Source organism: Trifolium pratense, linkage group LG7 (genome assembly GCF_020283565.1).
Source record: "Trifolium pratense cultivar HEN17-A07 linkage group LG7, ARS_RC_1.1, whole genome shotgun sequence".
Classification (NCBI taxonomy): domain Eukaryota; kingdom Viridiplantae; phylum Streptophyta; class Magnoliopsida; order Fabales; family Fabaceae; genus Trifolium; species Trifolium pratense.
Genome location: NC_060065.1, coordinates 25405491 through 25429789, shown reverse-complemented (window position 1 = coordinate 25429789; position 24299 = coordinate 25405491). Strand labels below are relative to the sequence as shown.

Below are 24299 nucleotides of genomic sequence, written 5' to 3'. Positions count from 1 at the left end.
ATATATAAATAATGGGTTTGGGTGTTACACCTTGCGTTTAAAAAGTATCAATTTGGTCCCTTACATTTATTTTAGGTTTCAAGTTAGTCCTTTCCGTCAATTTTGTCACATGTGGCAGCCAATTTGCATATGTGGACTGACACGTGGCACTTGGACACAGTGACACGTGTACTGTTCAAACGGTGTTAGTGACAAAACTAACGGAAAGGACTAACTTGAAACCTAAAATAAACGTAAGGGACCAAATTGATACTTTTTAAACGTAAGGGACCAAATATGTAGTTAAGCCAATAAAATAAGAGTTAGTTCAAATGAATCGTTCATTAAGAATACTCTGTGTAGCGTGATTAATGGCCGGTTTTAAATTAATTTATTTAATTATGAGACTTTAATAATAATAATAATAAAAGTGTGTTTGTTATTATTTTATTGTGAGTGATTATGGCCTTAGTCTTTTATTTCATTTGTTGGGATTTTGAAATACGGCCTGCGTGTCGTGCCTCTCTCTTAAATTCCATATGTACATTCTCTTCTCATCCACTCCCTCGTATGTAAAACGGGTTTTTCTTTTATGTAATGTAATTAGAATAAAAGGAAGTAAGAAGAACCGTGACGCTTGAACAACCCTGGAGGTCTAGCTTGGAGAAGCAAGGTCGTTTATAGGACTAGTTTAGATTCTCTCATTGGCTTGAGAGGATCATAGCGTTAGGGGCCATAATCATATCACTTTTATTTTGTGTAATTGTTATGCATGCTTGAATGATTGGAGTGCGAATATATATGATATATAAGCCGTGGTGAGGTGAGATCAAATTAACTAAAATCCTTCAAATAATATATTAAGTTCAATGCTTTCCAAAATGGATAACACCCTTCAAGATCAATATCGAATGTGTGGGTTTGCCTCCGTGAAGCACACGTTTTATAATGGTAAGTTGCGGTGTGGTAGTTCCATCTACCCGATTGTTATTCGTTTGGGTTTAACTTAACTAAATTTATTTTAATAAGATTAGAACATATTTAGAAGCAATAATTGGGAACGTCTATACGATAGATAAGAGTAAGAGTTACTCGCCCAATTGATTTGAAAGTTGTATATGATACAATTGGAAATGTTCATACCTAAAATAACTAAGTTTTGGGGGATCAGCCCCCGCTGACTCAAAACAAGGTGAAATAAGGATTTCAACCCTCTAGAAAATCTTCCAACGGGATTTTCCGAATCATATGCTTGAAGGTCATTTGATTTGAATAAAATAGCGGGAGCGTATTTAATTAAAGGCCGAATTAAATATGTTAAACTCGTGATACTTACTTTGTATGTTTTAAATTGTAGATGGCATCTAACACCTCAAACAACATTTTGCGATCTATCCTTGAGAAGGATAAACTGAATGAAACAAACTTTTTAGACTGGCACAGAAACTTGAGGATTGTCCTCAAACACGAGAAAAAGCTGTATGTGCTAGATGGGCCTGTTCCTGAAGAGGCACCTGATGGGGCTACTAGGGCTGAAAGAGATGCTTATAATAGGCATGTCAATGATGCCATAGAAGTCTCGTGCATCATGCTTGCGACCATGACTGCTGAGTTGCAAAAACAGCACGAAAACATGGCGGCGTTCGATATGATCGAACACCTCAAGACTCTATACCAAGAGCAAGCAAGGCATGAAAGGTTTGATGTCTCAAAGGCTCTCTTCCAAACCAAGCTGTCGGAGGGAAACCCTGTAGGGCCTCATGTACTCAAAATGATTGGGTATGTAGAGAACCTTGAAAGGTTGGGTTTACCTCTTGAGAGGGAACTGGCTATTGACCTCATCTTGCAATCGTTGCCGGAGAGTTTTAGCCAATTTGTCATGAACTTCTTAATGAATGACATGGATAAATCATTGCCCCAGCTTGCAACCATGTTAAGAACGGCTGAAAAGAACATGAAAGGAAGAGGGAAGACCATCTTAATGGTCAACAATGGAAAGCCCAAATGGCAACAAAAGAAGCCTACTAAGCCTAAAGGAAATGGAAAAGGCAAAGCAGTTGCCAAACCATCAACCAAGGCTTTGAAGCCTATTGGAGGCGTGGCTAAGGAGGGGAAATGCTTCCACTGTGGTAAGACCGGGCATTGGAAGCGAAACTGCCCAAAATATTTGGAGGACAAGAAGAATGGAAATGTTGCTTCCACTTCTTCAGGTATTAATGTTATAGAAATTAATATGTCTACTTCTACATCATGGGTATTAGATACTGGATGTGGTTCTCATATTTGTACTAATGTGCAGGACCTGGGAACGAGTAGAGCATTGGCAAAAGGGGAGGTCGATCTAAGAGTGGGCAATGGAGCAAAGGTTGCTGCTTTGGCTGTTGGAACTTATGATTTGATTTTACCTTCTGGTTTAATAATTCAGTTACTGAACTGCTATTATGTACCTGCAATTAGCAGGAATATTATTTCCGTATCTTGTTTAGACAAATGTGGTTTTTCTTTTATAATAAAGAACAAATGTTGTTCTATTTATTTGGATAATATTCTTTATGCTAATGCAATTATGATTAATGGACTTTATATCCTTGATCTTGATATGCCTGTCTATAACATTAATGCTAAAAGGATAAAACCTAATGAGTTGAATCCAACTTACCTTTGGCATTGTCGTTTAGGTCATATAAATGAAAACCGCATTTCCAAACTCCATAAAGATGGAATGTTGGACTCTTTTGATTTTGAATCATATGAGACATGCCGATCTTGTTTATTGGGAAAGATGACAAAGCCCCCATTCACCGGACACAAAGAAAGGGCTAGTGATCTCTTAGGTCTCATACATACTGATGTGTGTGGACCACTAAATACGCCTGCTAGAGGAGGTTTTCATTACTTCATAACATTCACGGATGACTTTAGTAGATTTGGATATGTGTATCTAATGAAACATAAATCTGAATCATTTACTTTATTCAAAGAATTTCAAAATGAAGTAGAAAACCAATTAGGCAAGAAAATCAAAATGCTTCGATCTGATCGAGGTGGAGAATATTTGAGCCTAGAGTTTGACAATCATTTAAAAGAGTGTGGGATCTTGTCTCAACTCACACCTCCTGGAACGCCACAATGGAATGGTGTTTCTGAAAGGAGAAATCGAACCTTGTTAGACATGGTCCGATCAATGATGAGTCATGCTGATCTTCCAAATTCCTTATGGGGACACGCCTTATTAACTGCAGCTTATACACTTAACCGAGTTCCATCCAAAGCGGTAGAAAAGACACCATATGAGATATGGAATGGTCGAAAACCCAATATGAGACATTTAAAGATATGGGGTTGTGAAGCTTATGTGAATAGACAAATGTCCACTAAGCTTGAGCACAAATCTGATAAATGTTTCTTTGTGGGATACCCTAAAGAAACTAGGGGATACTACTTTTACAATCCTTCTGAGGGCAAAGTTGTTGTCGCTAGGAATGGAGTATTCCTTGAAAAGGAATTTGTTTCCAAAGGAATTAGTGGGAGAAATATAAATCTTGAAGAAATTCAAGACCCACAAAGTAGTGATATACCAATGGAGGAACAAGAGCAGGATACACAAGCTGTTGTGATAGAAAATCCTACTCCAACAACACAAGAACCACGTAGGTCAAACAGGATACGTCTAGAACCTGAAAGATATGGGTTTCTCATATCAGAAGAAGGTGACGTATTGCTCATGGACCAAGATGAGCCTGTGACTTACCAAGAGGCCGTTACTGGTCCTGAATCTGCGAAGTGGCTTGAAGCCATGAAATCTGAAATGGATTCCATGTACACAAATCAAGTTTGGAACTTGGTTGAAGCACCTGAAGGAATTAATCCTATAGGATGCAAGTGGGTTTTCAAAAAGAAAACTGACATGGACGGAAATATAAGTACATACAAAGCACGATTGGTTGCTAAAGGCTTCAAACAAATTCATGGTGTGGACTATGATGAAACCTTTTCACCAGTCGCGATGGTCAAATCCATTCAGATCTTACTTGCTATCGCTGCATACCATGATTATGAAATTTGGCAAATGGATGTCAAGACTGTTTTCCTTAATGGAAATCTCCTTGAGGATGTGTACATGACACAACCTGAAGTATTTGATATTCCCAATGAAACCAAGAAAGTATTCAAATTACAGCGATCAATCTAAAGATTGAAGCAAGCTTCCAGAAGTTGGAATCTTCGTTTTGATGAAACAGTACAACAATATGGATTCGTTAAAAACGAAGATGAACCTTGTGTTTACAAGAAGGTTAGTGGGAGCATAGTATCATTTCTGGTATTATATGTGGATGACATATTGCTCATCGGAAATGATATCCCTACACTACAAGAAATCAAAATTTGGTTAGGGAAATGTTTTTCTATGAAAGACTTAGAGAGCTGTAAGAATGGGTCATGTACACACTGATAAAAGTTTAGCAGATCCTTTGACGAAAGGAATAGCTAAAAATGAAGTCCATAATACATCAAAGAAGATGAGACTAATGCCTATGAATTGCTCATAATGGTAACCCAACCTAAAAGACTGGAGATCCCAAGAATTAGGTTCCAATGGGTAAACAACAAGTTGTGAGTGGTAAGAAATGATCATGCAAGTTAAGAAGCATGAATCCTGAAGCAGAAGTGAAAGGATGAGATAATAGAAACTCTTAATGAGATCTATACTCTGATATGAGTGGAGTACCAAGCTTCAGGAGTACTCCAGATAGACTCACCTATATGAATGTGGAACTGAGGCCGGTTCCTATGGAGTTTTGGGGCGAACTCCTAGAGCGTTCATGAAACCGGGATACACGTGCAGGACCATTAAAGCACGGGCTTTTAAGATACACCTTAAGAGAGGTTGTGTGCGGGTTTGAGAAAAATCTGAGATAGAGTTCAAGACAAGTGTCGCTCTTGTTAAATCGGGCTCTTACTTGCTATGTGAAGGTTCAAGACAAGCGTCACCTTTGCTTATGCACAATCTTATAGAAGCGTTCTACGCTATTTAAGAATTTTCTTTTAAATTCAAGTGGGGGATTGTTGGAACAAATAACACATTATGTGTGAATTGAAAATAAAATATTTGAGTCCCACATCGGGTATTAGAACATATTAATATGTATTATATACTAGTGTGTATTTTGAGAATAAAAAAATAATGAAAATAGACTATGTTGTAGAAACTTACTTGAGTTACTAAATAATAGGAATGGTAGTAGAAAAAGTAAAAGCATGTGTTCCTATTTTTAATGACCACCTCACTAGTTTTATTGAGTCATGAGCATAATCCACTTATTTATATAAAATTAAATCCTAGCCACCAGCATATCATAGATGATGATATATAGCACTTGTTGTTACTCGGAGAGAGCAAGTTACATATCTCACAGTAAAATATCTATCTCGTGGGTGGCTCTCTCATCAAATATATGACAATACTCCAATTGTTGTTCAAAGAATTATAGCTTATCAATTGTACAAGCACCCATAGCACTATGTTGGTGCTTGATGGTTTTGCTCATTAAAACCTGCGGCAACGGTAAGTCCTATTTTCTTTTATGGAACAAATAATCAAATCCACTGACTTTAGAGATTATTTGATGTTCTTGGTTTGTAAGTGATTATGAATCAATGGTTTACATATTCATTTGAAATATTTAGTTGATTGAAATGAGCCATATTAAAGTTAGAATGAATGAATTATTCATATCAATTGGTTTCATTATTCGGTTATGCAAATTAATTAGAAAGATTTGTATTAGGATGTGTTACTAATAACTTAGAGAATAATTAGAGAATAATATTGAAGTTTATTCTATTTGTTCTGATATACTAATATTAGTATTATTATTGTGTTTTAAGAGTGATTCTAGTATCACAGTGAGTTCCTTCAAATTTAAGAATGGTCATAGCGCCATATTCCCTATAATTTGAATGGTCTTAGTTACCATATAAGAATGGTCACGATACCATATTAGAACGGTCATAGTACCGTATGAGAATGGACTTAAAATCATAGCGCAATGGTTTTAGTACCATATTTGAGGGTGTAATTCTTGCCCAATATCTACAGTGCAGTATTTATCGGTATCAGTAGAGAACTGGGCTGTTTTATCCCGGAGACTTCGTAGTTGATCGTCTGCCTTGCACAATTTTGGACAGTGCCGCGAAACGTCTTAAAGAAAGCGTATTCACCCGCGACTCAATCCAGTAATCTCTTCGGTGGCTGAAAATTATATTTAACGATTTTGAACCTCGGAAACAACAGCATTTTTTAGACAGCAGAGACTAAAACCAAAAGGAATTGGACATGCAGGGACTGTTTTAAAAAAACACAATGTACTAATGTGATATTTAAGCCTAAAATTAATTACTACTACTAAGTACTAACTTTTTTTTAATGAATGCTATTAAGTACTTGCTCCCTTCTTCTCATATTATAAGAAAAAAAATTCACTTATTAGAGAAAAAATATAAATATGATAATTTGAAATACTAACTTCGTCTATAATTATAAGATCTTTTTGAGATTAACCCATTCTCTCTCTTAAGGATCTGTTTGGTTCGAAGTAGATAGATGAGAGGGGAGTGGGAGGGGTAATCTTGACAAAATAAAATATCTTTTTATTAATTTTTTAAAAAAAAAACATTTTTTATTCTTAAAAAAAAAATAAAAACAAAAAGTCTCACCTCCATTACAACGTTTTAAATATTATTAGAGATATTTGATTGGTCAAAAAAACATTTTAAATTGGTAAAGATAATATTTTAAATTGTGAGGGAACATTTTAAAAAATCTTGTTTTTAAATTTTGTTTTTTTTAAAGAATAAAAAACATTTTTTTAAAAAAAAATATTTAATAAGAATTTTTTTTTTGTCAAAATTACCCCCTCACCTCCCCTCCCCTCCATCTAATACTCTCTTCGGTGTAATTTTTATAAGGAACACTTTGAAAAAATCACACAGATCAAGAAAACACGTTATAAATAGTTATTTCCATTTAATACTAATTATCAACAAATTTAATATAGCAATCAATTTTCTTAATCTCCGTGTTTTTTTCAAAATGATCTTATATTTAAGGACGGAGGTAGTATGACATTTTGTGTTTTCATTGAAATAAGTTTTATGGAAAGTTGTAAAAATAATTTTTATTGGGTATTCCATTGATTATGAGGAAAAGAAAAGAAAGAGTAAATTAAATGCAACAAAATATTATGCAAACAAAATTATGAAAAGTATTTCTCTTCGTTCTCTTTTAAGTGTCTTTTTGGAATAGTAACATCAAATCAGCAAGTGTCCCCGCCCCTACGCTGGCGAACGCTCTTCTTTAAGACCTTTAACACCTCACAGTCGATCTTGTTCTATGAGTTGTCAAGCTTCTTCAGGAGATTCATCATCGTCGGGTTCTGTCAATAACGATTGGATGAATTGGGTGGCAGTTCAAGGCAATGACCAAATGGCGGTGGATGACGTGTGGGGGATCGGGAAAGCTATCGGGGTCAAGTTTAAGGGAGATAGTGTGAATATCACTACTACAAAAATGAGCTATAATAGCGCCTATTTAATAGAGCTTATTGAAAAAGCGCTATTAAAACTTAACGACAGAGCCTTTTTATAGCGCTTTTCGTAGAAACGCTTTTAAAACCTTGAACCTAGGGGTGTTACAATAGCGCTTTTGAAAAAAGCGCTATTAAATCCAAATACGCGGAACTTTATAATAGCGGGTTTTACATGAGCGCTATAGTAAAGAAAATAAATTAATTAAAATACGTAGTGGATGAGTGTCGAACCTTTGACCCCTTGATTGCTGAATAATAAAAAAAACATATCAATTTTATAGGGAAAAAAACTTGTAGTTTCCTTTGATCGAATCAGTCACAGTTTCCTTTGTTCCAATTAGAGGTGGGAACAGGCCAGGCCGGCCTACATGGCCTTAAGGCCTAGCCTACATAGGCTCAGGCCAGGCCAGCCTATTTCTTTAAATAGAGCAGGCCAATGCTTTTTTATAAGCCTATTTAGCTAAAAAGGCCAGGCCGCAGGCCATTAAAAAAGCCTTTGAGGCCTACTAGGCCGGCCTATTTAAGTTAACATGAATAATATTTTTATTACGATTATTATTTATATATTAAAATTTATACTTTGATTAAATTATAAATCTATTAACTTTTTAAGTAATTTAAGTTTATTAATCTACATTAGTTTTTAACATATATAAATGTATTATTATAAACTAGAATTGAAATATGATGACATATATAGTCAAATTCTCTAAAATATCAAATGGAACATTATTTTATTAGTTCATAAGTATATTTCAAAATAAATATAATTATTTATTTAAATATGTTCATATGAAATAGGCTTTTAAACAGGCTAACAGGCCACATCAGACTTTCAAAAGGCCAGGCTCAGGCCTAGAATTTAAGCCTATGATAGGCCACAGGCCAGGCTCATACCTTCGATTTTTTGACAGGCCAGGCTCAGGCTTGGCAAAGCCTAGCTCGGCCTAGCCTATTCCCACCTCTAGTTCCAATTCTCCTCTTCTCTTTGTTCATCTCACTCAAACCAAACGACCTTCAAACCACCCAGAAACATTCATCTCACTCGATTCTTCAAATTACCCACTCACCTAGAAACCCAGAACCCTTCTTCTTCGACCATCGTCACTCTCACTCCATCCAGAACCCTTCTTCTTCGACCTTCTTCTCACCAACCTCACTCACCCAAAAACTCATTGAAACCCTAAACCCCATAAAATGTCAATCGATTGAACCCAGAATCCCATTTAAACCCTTAAATAAAAATCAATTGAACCTTGAGAACTCGCTGAAACCCTAAAACCATCTTTCCCAATCGTTCATCATTGTCCATCGTTTCAGAACACGTTTACCCAGAAACTCTTCATCATTCCGCCATCGTTCATCGCAGTTGAACCGCCATCTTGTCATGAGAGGTTAGGTTACTCAGTCTTGCTCAACCAACAACACTTTTTTTGTTATTTTTTTTTTATCAGATTGATTAAAATTGTGTGGTTTGGGGATTATGCTGTTGTTGTTTTGATGTTAGTGACAGTAGAGGTTACTCAGTCTGTGGTGTGTTTGTTATTTGCAGGAGTGGTTTCTAGATGTGGTGTTGTTGTGTTGGTGTTGCTGAATTTTTTTCTTTGAGATTGTCTTCTTTTTTTGGTTTGGTAGTGTAGATGTAATTTTGGAGTGTGTTTTAGCTTGATAAGGTGTGTTTTTGTCCCTTTTATGTGTCTTAGTTATCTTTTAGTGTTTTGGATTTCATTTGGTCCTTGGAGGCAGGTTGGTAGTGTTTCTAGTTTTGAGCTTGGTGACTGATGAAGGCTTTGAAAAGCCATTAGTAATCTAAGCATTGGCCTTTATTTACTTTTTAGTTTCATCGGTAATTAAAACTAACAGTTTATCTAGTATGCAATTTTATCCCCGTCAGAATTGGATTATTCTTGATGTTCATTTATGTTTACAGATTATTTGCCTTAGTGCCTCTACAAACAAATGTCTAACATACAGAAGTAGGCAGAGGAATAAGCTGCTTTATCATGGAAGAATTAGACCCTGATGACACTGGATTTATCATGGTAACTACTATATGAGTTTTGGGTAGTGATGGAATGGTTCTTGTAAAGAAGGGCTGCTCAAATGCATCTTCTCCATATATTTGCAAGTTACAATAGGTGATGATTTCCAATTTTAAGATAAAAAGATAAATTTATAATGTTTTCAATCCCAATAATGATGCCTCTGCTATTAGAATATAATTTAACTTACCATTAGTTCTAGTTGATATATTATAATTTATCTTTGTTTTTATTGTGCAGGAAACTTGACATGTTTTCATATATGAATTAAGAATGTCTTATAGATTATGATCAATGTTTTTATTATGGAAAATTGACTTGTTGATTATAAATGTATTGCCTCATGAGCTTGTTATAGAACTTGAAATAAATTTGATTAGCGGTGATTACGGCGTTGGGAAGAGTACTCTATTGTTGCAGGTATGGCGTTAGTTAGATTATGTGCTTAAATTTAATATCACTATTTTGTGTTCTTTTCTTGTATTACCCAAAAATTGGGAAGTATATCTTAGGAATGGACAAGAGCTTATTTAATTTTTTTTTGAAATCTTACTAAATACAAGTGATAGCAGCATTGGAGCATGTTAAGTACTTTTCTAAAATCTTTTTTGGGAGCTCAGGATTCATTGAGTTTCTCACTTAGAGATGTTTTTGACATTGTTTATTGATCACGCTTTAATCAGAACTGATGGATTATTCATCGCTTGTAATTGTTTATTTGATATTTTAGGTGTTGGGTAGTAACAAAACAACTTTTGTCATAGTGAGCGTTGTAGAATTAGTATTCCTAAGTTTCTTTAGGATACCTCCACAAATACACATTCATCCAAGTCGGAATTAAGTTTATCTAATAAACCTTACAATTCAAACTATCATAAAGTCGAACTAGGTACTCATACCTCCATATCAAATATGGTGTCTTTATGATTTCTTTTATTGGAACTTTTGTGGGTAAAGACTAACTCTAATTAAAATAAATTTTCGAAAGAGTCGCTGGAGATATAAACGAACTATCTTATTTGTAATCATGTCAAACATGATGTAATATAAATAGTTGTTACTATACTCCTTATCTAAGTAATTATTTACCATTACGACTTGTTCGTATGGTCTTAATACTTTTCAAAATTATTCATTTACTTCATTCATAAATTCTTTGAACAAATTCAAAGAATCATACTTTGTGTCAACCACACATATTCACATCCACTAAGCTAATTAGTAATGTAAATGAAGTAAAAGAAATAAAATTATATCTAGCAAATTAGTTTAGTGGTTCATATACATCTCAAATATATATTTCAAATAGATCAAATGTCACTTTGTCTTAGTTGGTAATAGACACACTGAACTATTTTCAAAAGTGGAACTCATATCCTTCAAATGATATAAATCAAATGAGTCCAAAATTCCTATCTATGGAATCTAGAAATGTGTGTCTCACTTATTAATACTAAACAATATTGCTACTAATATGCATAAGGTTCAAATCTTATTTGATTCTTTTTCATGATTGTTATATATAAGGTTATCAAGTTGATGGAACTCAATTCCATTACTTGATTAGAACACTAGAATAGAAAACATTGTTGGAATAATGTAACAACACTTGTCTATTATTCATGCAGGCAGTCATTTTCTTGTCAATACAAGGTTTATGTTCAATGTTTCTATTATTAAAGGAAACTTAATAACAATTATTTGGTTCCATGTCAAAAGCAACTTCTACGATTAATGAAACTATTTCATTCTAAACGTAGGTTGCCTTTATCTATAGTCAAATTTTCACTTCGTTAAAACAACTTCATATTTCAACAAATATGAAATTAACAATTGGTATCATATACCTAAGATAAAAAGTGGATAATTTAACTTTCTACAACAAGGTTTATGAAGAAGTCTTACTTCTTTCTTCAAACTTTAACTCTTTCAAAATCATTAGTAGTTTTTCTCGTATTTGAGAGAACGATTCTCAATACATGTACCAATTCAGAAACTCCTTTCTGAACCTTATGTCCTTAGGACATTTTACAGTAAAATATAAAATATATGCTAAATATATCTAACTACAAAAATAAGAAAATTTGTATCATGATTAAAACATATTTAACTAGGCCTTTAATTAAATATGCTCCCACTATTTTACTCAAACCAAATGACCCTTCACATTTAATTCGGAAAATCCTGTTGGAAGATTTTCTAGTGGGCCGAGATCCGTATTTTACCATGTCTTGAGTCAGCTTTGGCTGATCACCCAAAACATAGCTATTTAGGTAGGAACTCCTTCCAATTGTATCTTATACAATTCTCGAATATTACTTAGTTGGGTGAATAACTCCTTATTCTAATCCATCATATAGATTGTTCCCAACTCTTGCTTCTAAACTTTTTATAATCGTATTATAATTAGTTTAGTTAAGTTAACCCAAAACATAGCAGTCGGATATTACAATTATCCTATCGCACCTTACTAGTATAGAAAATGCACCTCGCTTTGGCGAACCCACATAATTCGATATTAGTCTTGATGAGTGCTAAATGTTGGAAAGCTTTCAACTTAATATTTCTTATAAGGGATTTTAATTAAATTTAATATCACCGTATTTTGTATCTCATACAAAACGTGTTTCAATTTACATGACACTCATGTAAATATATGTTTAACAATTATATAAAATATTCAAGACATATATAATTAAAACATACATCTCATGCATCACATACATAAAATAAACTTAGGTAGTATAGTTATGGCCTTCTAAAACGAAAGAATTAAATAAACTACTTTATTACAATTCTTTGACCCTCGAGCAAACTTCTCAAGCCTCTCTACCAGCGTCCTTGTTTTGCATTGTCTCTCGTCATCACGAACAATTTACAAATTATTTAAATAAAATAATATAAATAAATTATCACGACACGCAGGCCGTATTTTTAAATAAACCACGACACACAGGTTGTATTTAAACCAATAAACGTCAAATACGCTAAGGCCATAACTATATACCTTATAAATAATTAACTGAAATTTAAGTAATTAACACGGCATATGTCACCAAAATAATTTTTAATTTTGAACCTGTGACGGATTAAAATATGAGCATCGGTTCATAACCAATTCAAAACACCTTTTTGAATTAACTCTTGAATAATCATGACAAGCCATACCAATAACATGTATACATAATATCTAAAACCAAGTTTTATTTGAATCAAACACAATTATCACATAATCACGTATGCTATTCAAACCGACCTTTAAATATCATATATAGCTAGATTGGTCTAGAAACTGTAATTGGTGTCATATTTTAAACTCAACAATTGAAATTCTGGAAATACATGATTAAACATATTTAATCAAACACATATTCATATGACTGAATCATATTCAATAAATAAAACAATAACACATGTTTCCTTTTAAATCCAAAACGATTTCAGACTAAAAGTTCAAAGACACGATCGTTCATACATATATCACATATATATAATTTAACGACAGAGCAACCGATTCACAACATGCTCTTATATTGAATCGAATTAATGATTTAATCAGAACCTAAGCTCTGATACCACTGAAGGGATTTAAGAGGAGTTTTTCACAAAATTTAATCCTCTTAGCGGAACAATCCCGATGAACGGATCTTGATTAAACCATTAATCACAAATCAACGAACACAAAACCACAAGTTTATGTGTTTACCTCTTGAAGTGCAGAACGTTTGAAGTAGAAACTGTTTCTGATCACGAGCAAAGCAAAGTAGCGATGCATCTACTCAGTCCACACGAACAGAACTTCTCCGATGACCGGTGCTAGCCAATTCCACCAGAGATTCCGAGAGAATAGGGTTTAGAGAGTGGCGGCTAGGTTTCACTTTGTGAATTAGGTTAAGCTATTTTTAAACTTCATCACAAGGGTTCTATTTATAGAACCACTTGTGTGGTCATCAAGCCAAGCACTACACCGTACCTTACGGTGAACCGCATTTCTCTATTTTCATAAATTAAATAATAAGTCATACTTAATTATTTAATTATTAATAAGTCTTACTTATAATTTTATAAATAAGTCTTACTTATTTATTTCTCTCATCTATCTGTCCTTTGTGTGTGACCCTATAGGTTCTCGTAACGTTGACAATAATATTATTATTAAATCACATATTTAATATTATAAACAGTGAGCGGTATCTAGCAACACATCACTGCTACCCAAGTGACGAGAATGTCATGTGATCTGACGAAACCTTTCCGTGATAATGATCGTGTGTATAATTACCCCTTTGCCCTTATATCTATATTGAACACGAGGCATAGATCGTGTCACCCTTGTATGGTTCAATATCTTATTTCTTGATCCCAGAATATACTGAGCAACGAATAAGCTCAATATCTCATATTGACTTAGTTCGGCGTGGCCACGCATTTTATCAGTCATATTCCATCAAGAGGCCTACAGATATTGCTCCTGTTATGTAGGAGGGGCAAATTCCATCTAGGTCACTCATGTCCCTCAGCATGATTTGTGGAGTACCCATCAACCGACTTTATAGTCATCCTGTTACGGACAATGTTTGAACGGCAACTAAGCACTCTACTCCACATCTAGGGTCCATAGTGGTTTCAGGTCGAAGGGTGGTATACACCATTATCACTATGAGAATAACTTATGACACTTTTCATAACATACTATGTAGTATTCTCATGGCGGGTCAATCCAATATAAATATTACTCCTAATATTTATATCTATGTGAAGACTTGATATCTCATATCCATGACTCGTGAGATGAGGTCATCAGTCTACTCACATAGTAGTCTCTATGTTTTACTGTTATCCCACATCACAGTAAAACTTGACTATGGATACTTTAAGAATAGTGTCATTATGTTTAATGGAGTCTCACTATTAAGTCACACTTAATGTTCCATTAATTAGACTAGCTATTCTAGGGACTTTATTAGTTTGAAACAAACATAATAAAGAAATGCCTTATTATATTTTTTTTGAAAACTTGGTATCCGGCCTTAGGACCGACTAATCCAAGGGGACCAATCCCACCGCCCACTTGCGGGGGCCCCATTTAAAGCCAGAGTTTTTTTTACTCTGTATGGACTTAGCCCACCGAAATTGGCACCAGTGGGAATCGAACCTGAGACCTTGAGAGGAGCATACTCCAAGGACCCAAGTCAACACGACTCGACCAACCCCAAGTAGGTTTGAAATGCCTTATTATATATATTAAATATATAAATCAAAGTCATCATACAAAAGACGATTCTATCAAAATAGTATTCAAGCCCTTTTTAATCACACTCTTCTTAAAAATGAAGTACAAAACCAACTAGGAAAGAAAATCAAAACCCTTCGATCAGATCGGGGAGGTGAGTATTTAAGCCTAGAATTTGATGACCATCTAAAAGAGTGTGGGATCCTATCCCAACTCACTCCTCCTGGAACACCACAATGGAATGGTGTATCTGAGAGGAGAAACCGAACCCTTTTGGACATGGTGCGGTCTATGATGAGTCATGCTGATCTTCCAAACTCTTTTTGGGGACACGCTCTATTAACAGTAGCTTATACACTTAACCGCGTTCCTTCTAAAACGGTTGAGAAGACACCATATGAGATATGGAGTGGAAAGAAACCACACATGTCTTACATGAAGATTTGGGGTTGTGAAGTTTATGTGAAACGACAACTCTCAACAAAGCTTGAGCCCAGATCTGACAAATGCCTATTTGTGGGGTATCCTAAAGAGACAAAAGGGTACTACTTCTACAATCCTTCAGAGGGCAAAGTGTTTGTCGCTCGAACCGGAGTCTTCTTGGAAAAGGAGTTTATTTCCAAAGGAATCAGTGAGAGGAAAGTAGAACTTGAAGAAATTCAAGAACCACAAAGCATTGAAGAACCTATGGAGGAACATGAGCAGGAACCACAAGTAGTTGTGGAAGAATAGCCTGGCTTTTAATTTTAAAACATTTTCACAAAAGAGTTTAGACATGAGTCATCTCTATGGTCGGGAATTCTAATATTCCCCATAACATTAAAACAATGAAAAATGTGATTTCTTCTTCATTTAGGAGAGTTAGTGGCATACTCGACGATGAATTCCGAGTGAGAGCCCTTCCCTATTATGAAGCAAAAATCTCATTTTAGCATGTTTGTGGTGGATTAAAAGGAGTTTAAAACTTAAGATGACGACTCGTCTTTCCTCCTAAAAAAACAACCAAACAAACCATTTTACAATTTTTACCCCGAACTACGGGATTTTGATCCTTAACGGGTACGTAGTGCAAGAGACCTTGCGTCTTCCCAAATCAAAATTAATAAAAAATATATTTTCTTTTTCTTCTCATTATCCCAATTATTTATAAACAATTATTTACAAGCAAATCCTTTTTAGCACAAAATACACATAGCACAAGAGGTTCCCGTAGAGTACTACGGATACAAAGGGTGCTAATACCTTCCCTTTGTATAACTAACCCCCGAACCTTTTAATCTCTAAAAATTTAATTTTGGGTTTATTCGATCTTTTTCCCTTCCCTTGGATAAATTAAGTTCGGTGGTGAATCATTTTTTGAGAACCAAAGCTAACCAATAGCTTGGCGTCCAAAAATCACCGCGACAGAAATGGCGACTTCACTAGGGAATCCCCAAGAGGGTTAAGCCTAACTTGTGTATATGTCATTTTGTGTTATATTATTTGCTTGTATATTCTGTTTATCTTATAATATTGATTTGTTTGAGCTTATCACCTATGAGAGAAAAGTCCTCTACCCGGACTTGAGCAAACACTTAAGATAAGTTAGTGGCTGAGTGTTGACCTTTGAGGTGGATGCCTCGTAGGGTTAACATGAAAACCACGCCTAGAGTAGACTCTCTTGGAGATGTCATTTGTCTTGCGAGGATTTGCAATGACGATGATATTTCCTCGTTGGGTCCATGACTCTAGGGACCTTTTTTGAACCGGTCTAGAACCTTGAAACATGTTATTAAGGACTTATTTCTAGAGCCCTAGTTGGTGGTTAAGCGTTGACCTTCGTGGTGAATATCTCGTAGGGTCGACGCGAAGGCCACACCTAAAAGAGATCGTTTGTAATGATTGCAGTCTTGTGAGGATTTGCAATGGCTGCAATATTTTCAAATAAAGATCAATGATTTTAGGGACCATTAAGAAACTTAGAACCAACGTGTGAGGGGGTGGTAGTCCAAATGTTTTAAAAGTTAACACTAGATGACTTGAAATTATCCCGGACCATACCCTTGCATCCATAACCATGCATCCATGCATTCATGAAAAATTTTAATTTGGTTTTCAAAGAACTTGGGATTCCCTTTGCAAACGTCATAGGTTCTGTAATCCTTCCATTATCAATGAAATGAAGTTTTTTCTCTTTTCCACCTTTAGAAACGTTGGTATGCTTTGTTACCATTCATACTAGTTTTTTCTCTACCATTAGTAAATGTTGGTACATTTTTCTCTTTTCCTTCAGTAAAAGGTGGCACGTTTTTCTAAAAAAGGAATTGTGTCCTTATGATGTTTGCGATTAAAATATTGAGTTCCTTGAAAACCAATAAAAATAAATCATGGGCATTGCATTTCATGCATCATTCAAGTTTTCAAACTCTGGGAACTATTCGTGCCTTTTCTCTCCAATCTTCGAGTCGGTCACAAAGTACAACACCATGCAAACCTGAAAAAGAGAATGGACGCATCCAAGAAAATATTGAGCTTCATGAAGAGGTAACAACGTTCCAAACAATTGTCAGTTCAGAAATTGTTGCTACTCCAGCTTATGTGCCTCCATTTAGTGTTTCCTAGCATCAAATAACCAATGAATTTTTCGGGGGCATGCCTTGAACACCGATGCAATCAAGAAATACTTTGCCAAAAAAAAAAAAAAAACAGCTCGCTAGGTTGAAAACCCGAAAGGGCGGCTTAGGCAAAAATGAGCGTCTCGGTGGATCGAAAACCTGAAAAGGCGGTCCAGGCAAAAATTAGAGACATAAACAGAAAATAATCATCCCGATAGACCGAAAACCCGAAAGGGCGATCTATACAAAAGTTAGGGATTATGGCAAGTAATCACACTTGGCAAAGTTTGACCATCTTGGAGGATTCTTCACCAAAGACTCCCAATTCAATGCCTAAGGGATACCGACCTGCATGCTTATTTGTAATTTTTCTTGTTTTGATCAATAACAGATTGCATGCATAACTTGTTTATATTTGAATGCTAATCTTAGTACAATGAATATATTTGTCTTGAAGAAATCCATTTGTTTTACTCATGTTTGCTTTCAATTAAACTGTTTTTTATGATACCTGATGGATAATTTTCGCAAGTGAACGAATTACCACGTAGTAATAAAAATATCGATCCACAGGGATTGTGTGATTAAACGAGTCTCATAGTGTTCATAAACATGATGCAAAGAATACACATAAATTGGGGGTTTGGTTTGAATGATGTGTTTGTACGAAAATGTTGAGAAATCAATTGATTAAGAATGAGGTTGGATCGTCGACAATTCCCTAAACAATAGTATTCACATGCAATTCAATTGTATCGTAATGAATCACTCGAATGTTACAACTAGATCAACAATATGGTGAATCGCAATCTCTTGTCAAAATCCACCCTATCCTCCACCGATACTTCTCCAATCTCTTGGATGGAAGCTACCGGTAGCGGAGTATTTGAAAACGCGTTGATCGTATGCTACATTCTATGTTTCAATCTCTCGACCGGAAACACTCAAATGCACAATGAATTCAGTTCTGATTTTAACTCATACTCTCGTACATAATTAAAATCTAAGTTCATTGCAAGATTGATCAGAAATTGTAAAGCATTAAGGATAGAATTTCATCGAATAACATTCATAAGAGAGAGATTCAATACAGATACAATTGATTACATGGAATACATTAGTTTAGTTCCTCATCATGATCCAACCTCAATGGAGGTCTAGCCTCTCATCGTGAAGTAGCTCAATTCTTGCTCCAACTTCAAGGAATCCACTCCCATGATGTTGAATGCTTCCAATCTAGCCACCCTTCGCCTCTGGAACACAGAATCAGTCTTCAAATCGTGCCTGGAACTCCCAAGATCAAGATCAGATTCCCAAATTTTCCAACCGTTTTTCAGAAAAACAGAATTCCTTATATAACATCGCAACCACGCCGCGCGTCAGATCTATCACGCCGCGCGTGGTTGCAAATCCATCAACTACGCCGCGCGTGGTAACGGTATCACGCGGCGCGTGATCAAGTCAGAGAGCAAACCAATTCCTGAACAAAGCTTCACGCCGCGCGTGGTCAGGTGTCACGCCGCGCATCATCAGAGTGAAAACTTGGCTCCCTGTGATCTCCATCACGCGGCGCGTGATGGGCTACGCCCCCAGCGTAGTGAACATAAGTAATTTCCTGCAATTTTTCCTGTTTTCTTGCAAAACAAGTAATCAAGTTTCTGATTAGATTTCTCTTATATTTATTGCTAAAAACCTACTAAAAAGCATTTAATGTTGCTAAAATAGGCATGGATTAGAGAGTGTGACGATCCGTCATCACAACCCCAAACTTAAACCTTTCCTTGTCCTCAAGGAAACAACTTTTACCTCAAGCTTTTGTGTCAAGACCTTGGCATTTTCCTTAAATTCACTCGAATCATACATACGTGAGAATCACCTGATGATCAATGATCCACCTGCAACATCGCTCAATTGCACAATCGTTCCCGCAAGACATTTTCAAGTAGTTCACACTTTTCGACCAAGGCTCTATGATTTCATCACACTACTCACATACACTCTTCAGTTTTGGTAATTCACTCAAATCAACACATCAATGCAAGTCAACAATAATTTTGCAAGTAGTCTAAGAATTCATTCGGTTCACTTTGTGCACACACATTAGAGGTCTTTTAGGGTTATAACGTGGCTTGGCTAGGGTGGATGGTGACATTTTGGATAAGTAGTAGAAAAACTTGGAGTTAGATCCCCCTATTAGTCAAAGAAAATTTTCATAAACCAACCCTTATTCTTTTGAAACATAGTGGACTAGAGAACATTTTCATTTCAACACACAAGTTTGCAATTCTTTTTGTACTCAAGGCTATCACTTCTTTTTGCATTTCTTTTCTCTTTTTCTCAATATTCATTTCTCTTTTTTTTTCTTTATTCTTTCTTTTCTTTCTTCCACATAAAGCCTTGTAATTTTTGAAAATTTTTCTCAATTTTTCAAATCAAACTTTTGTAAGTTCTCTAGTACCCTCACCCCAAACTTTATTGTTTGCTAATTCCAAAAAGCAACCCCAAACTTAGTGGTGAGCAATGCGCATCAACCACTAATTAGGTGCCTAACCTCCAAGAAAGTCGTTCCTTTTTTCAACAAAATTTTCTTAAGGTTGTGCAAAATAACATATTCTTTTCAGCTCAAATTGGTTAAGCAAAGGATAATTATATGTAAGGGTGGATAGAAAGGCTCAAAGGGACCAAGGAACATGCCTCGTGTGTGCTACAAAAGTACCAATCAAATAAAAAGACGACAAGCAAAATCGAGAGACAATACATGAGTGGATATCACACATAGAAGAAAAAGGAGTGTTTGGCTCAATACCTCTCGGTTGGGTCGAATCAAAGAACCGGTCAAAAAGTGTGCGTTCCCCTCCTTTGCCTCTTGATCACATGAGTGCAACAAGCTATTGCACTGCAGGTTTCACATATCACACACGGAAAAAATCAAGCAATTGATACTCAAGTAACTAGAAGGAACATGCCAAAGTATTGAAACAAACTCTAAAAGTAAAAACCATTCCACAATCAAACAAGACAAAGTTCAAATTCAAGGTTAAAATAGTACATCCAGCCAAATCCAAGCAACATCAAAATATTATTACAAACCAACGAAAGTAAAGTAAACGAAAGTAAAAGGTAGAGATAGAGTAGTAAAGTAGCAGCAGCAGAGAATCATAACCAAAGACGTCAAACGGTGTCATCCGGCTGGCCAGTGAAGTAGTTTGTGAAAGGGCTATTCAAGTTCAGATTCAGCCCGTCCACATCCAGCATCTCCCTTTCCATAGCAGCTGCCTCATCCTGCTCAATCCGGCGGCGCCTCTCGATCTCAGCCAACTCAGAAGTTCTCAAACCAGAATTGTAAACTTGTCTGGCCTGGAATGAAGTCAGCTCCCTCGCCTGATGTGCCTCCCAATCAGCATCAACTGGATACAAAGCCCCAAAAGTAGGAGGAGGGAAAGTAGAACGGTAAGTCATCGCCTCGGTGTACATGGAAGAGGCGGTATCAAAGTAAAGATTAGGCAGCCCGGAGTATTGTGAAATCTCCATCTGATGCAACATAGAAGCTAGCTGATTAACATCGTGAGAATAAAGTGGAGGAGCATGTGCCGGTATCTCTTGAGACTCATGTACCGGATCCCCCTGTTGGTCCGGATAATCACCATCTTCAAACCTATTGATTTCTTCTTCTTCCCTCATAGCTTCCTCTCACACAGCATTCCCCTCTCCCCGGGGCACAATAGGACCTCTCTCAAACTTTTTGATGAAGTAAGATAATGACAAGGGGCGAACAGGATGAAGATCACCTTCTTGCACTTCCATTGGAACATTGTTTGCTCTACACAAAGCAGCAATTAAGTTGCAATGCCCCAAAGTAAAAGTCGGATTCGGATGATTGGATATTTCATGAAGATCTTTTTGTAACCAATACCCAAGATTAATGTATTTCCCTTCAACCAACAATCGGACTGCGTAAGCATTATCAAGTTGAATCTCTGAATTGTTACCAACAACTCTCACATTCTTCAACCAAAATTCACCCCAAGCTCGGTGAACAGGATTAAAACTTGTTAAACTCATCCTTCTAGGGAGAGAAGCTGGTGAGTGGGCTAGCCACCTTGCTCCCGGTCGACACACGATACTTTTCAGTTCCTCCCTAACTTCGATACCACTCTTGTCGATCCTTTCTCTATCACGCAAGAATTCACACACACCTCCCGCAGCACAACCAAGCAGATTGTTGATAGATTCAAAAGAATAACTCACCTTAACACCCCTAACCACGGAAGTATATTCCGGAAACATTGGTTGATCCGGTAAATAGGCATTTGCAAGGATCTCCCTAACCCACATCTGATTGCCAGGATTAATTTCATCTTTCATCATCAACTTATTAAACTTCTCCCATCCCCTAGACTTAATCTCATTTCCTATCTCAGCTACACCATTCAGCAAATCCTCACCAAAACCCTTCTCTTGATTAATAGTAAAGGTTCGAATTTGTGTGTACCTTTTCTCATGAACTTCACTGATGAAGTGAGGGTGGACCTGTGGTTGAGTCACATTGCTCCGGCAAGGAGGAGATGCTTGAGCGGACCGCGAAGATTGGCCCTTGCTTGCACTCATCTTTGTCCTTTGTTTCTTTGGTGGTTCTGGTGGGGGATTAGCGTCACTCTTCTTCTTCCCCTTCCCGGTTAGCCGTGTCAACATGGTGATATTATGAAGATTAAAATGGGTTAATTTGGGAAAGTGGTGAAATGAGGGATTTGGAGTGAATTAGGAGTGAGTGAAATGGGTTGTATGTGAATGTGAAGGAGTGGGATGATTTGGAGTGATTAGAGATGAAATTGGAGAGGTTTGGAAGATGAAAAAGGGTTAACAATGGAGTTTACCGTGTGAGCATAAGCATGAATTGATGTTGGTGGTGGTGAAGTGGTTGAGGGAAGAGGAAGAAATTCAAATTTTACATGTTTTCCTGTGCAGCCACGCCGCGCGTGACCCCTGCTACGCCGCGCGTAGTACAAATTGTAACGGTCAAGAATTTCTTCATAAAGGCCACGCCGCGCGTGATCACCATCACGCGGCGCGTAATCACTAGTCAGAGAGTCCTTCTTTCTCCAGGCTTTGCGCAGCGCGTGATGCACCCCCACGCCGCGCGTAGTAGATTCTGAAAACTCCTTCCTCTGTACTGAAAGAGCACGCCGCGCGTGATTGTGCTGCGCCCCCGGCGTAGTTAAGCTCTGTTTTGCCCTATTTTGCTTCAGTCCTTGCTTCTGCTGCATACCTACCTACAATCTTCAAAAACAAAACAACTAAAACATTAGAAACCGTTGGGTTGCCTCCCAACCAGCGCTTGTTTAACGTCCCGATGCTTGACGTTCCATGCCCCTAAGGGTTAAGGAAAAGTAGTGCCACCATGTGGCAAGTAATGTGCATTCCAAGGTAACTTAAGGGCATCCTTAACAATATGATCATAAACCTGGATTTTAAAGCATTGTGGGTCTCCATCATCACACTTCATCTTATCAAAGACATTGAATGTAACCTGCTGATCATCGGTCCTTAGCATGAGTTCACCCATCTCTACATCGATTAGGGCACGGCTAGTTGCTAAGAAGGGTCTACCAAGGAGTAAAGGCTCCCACTCCCTAGTTTCTTCTATGTCCAAGACCACAAAATCTGCGGGAAACACAAATCCAGCAACTCTAACCAACACATCATGGAGAATACCTTCCGGGTGCACAATCGATCTATCCGCCAAAGAGAGACTCATCTTTGTCGGCTTTGCTACCGCTCCCGGTATCTTCTTCATCATTGATAACAGCATCAGATTTATGCTAGCACCCAAATCACACAAAGCCTTTTCAATAGTGAGAGTTCCAATGGAACATGGAATTGTAAAGCTCCCCGGATCTTTCTTTTTCTGAGGTAGCTTTCGTTGGATGAGGGCGCTGCACTCTTCCGTCATACTTACCATTTCATCATCTAGTGGTTTTCTTTTCTTTGTAAGCAGCTCCTTCAAAAACTTTGCATAACTTGGCATTTGTTCCAATGCCTCAACTAATGGTATAGCCATCTCAAGTTTGTTCAACACCTTCATGAACTTCTTGAACTCCTTCTCTCGCTCAAGATTCTTAACTTTCTTTCTCCTAGGATAAGGCATCCTAGCATATGGCGATTCATCAATTCCCTTGCCTTTCTCAACCTTCTTGCTTTCTTTTTCTTTTATCTCCCTCTGTTTTTCAACTTCTTCTTCCTCATCCTCACTAATCTTCACTTCCTTAGACATATTTTCATTTTCCACTTCTCCCTCATGTCTCTCATTTTCAACTACAACCTCTTGCTTATTTTCAACCTCTCCCTCAATGACCTTCTTTTTCAAAGGCTTCTCCACAGCTGGCCTTTCCGGTATCTCTCTACTCCTCAAAGTGATTCCATTACAAGTTTCATTTTTCGGATTATCATGAGTATTTCCACCGAAACCTCCTTGGTTTTGCAACATTGAAAACTGTCTTGAGAGTTGACCCATTTGCACCTCAAGATTCTTTATAGAAGCTTCATGATTCTTGTTAGAGGTTGCTTGACTCGATTTCATTGCTTCAAAGTTGCTTTGGGTCATGAGCATGAACTGATTTAGAGTCTCTTCCATCCTTGATGGAGGCCTTTGCTGCAGTTGCGGTGCACCTTGACCTTGCATATTGTTCCCCCACCCGGACCCGTTGTTATTGTTGTTGTACGGCTTCCGGAAATTGGCTAAGTAGCGAGCCTCCTCTGAACCCTCCGGGAAACATCCGCCATTTGGGTGGTCCTGCAAACAAAAATCACAACGCACATTGTCAATTTTACCTATTGGAGAAGTTTGAACTTGTGGATTGGACAG

General features: G+C 36.8%; 1 long non-coding RNA gene across 1 annotated transcript; it reads left to right on the top strand.

The window, feature by feature from the left end:
* Positions 1-8541: 8541 nt before the first annotated feature.
* Positions 8542-10215, top strand: LOC123895291. The gene is made up of 3 exons (XR_006804185.1): positions 8542-8962; positions 9499-9706; positions 9851-10215. It is a non-coding gene; the product is annotated as an uncharacterized LOC123895291 (long non-coding RNA).
* Positions 10216-24299: the final 14084 nt, after the last annotated feature.